The following is a 301-nucleotide window of genomic DNA, read 5'->3' on the forward strand; positions in this document are numbered from 1 at the left end:
GTCTCGTCTCGGTCCCCGCAGGCTCTCCGCAGCCACTGCCCAGCCCTGGCGGGCCGTGCCCCCCTCCACCCGCCGCCCCGCTTCGCTCCCTGCGCGGGGGGGTCTCGGGGCATCGGAGCCCCCGCTCCTCGTCAGCCTTTTCCTGGCGGGTCTCGGCTTCTCTCAGCTGGTGTCTCCTCGTGTGTTGCTTTGTGCGGTCCCGTTTGAACCCCTGGCGCTCCGTGAGACTCTCGCCGCCCCCCCCCGTGAGGCTTTCCGGGGGGGGGGGGTCTTTCTGCTTGGGGTTCTCGGCCTCGCCGTC

This window comes from Pygoscelis adeliae, unplaced genomic scaffold (genome assembly GCF_000699105.1).
Source record: "Pygoscelis adeliae isolate BGI_AS28 unplaced genomic scaffold, ASM69910v1 Scaffold153, whole genome shotgun sequence".
Lineage (NCBI taxonomy): Eukaryota > Metazoa > Chordata > Aves > Sphenisciformes > Spheniscidae > Pygoscelis > Pygoscelis adeliae.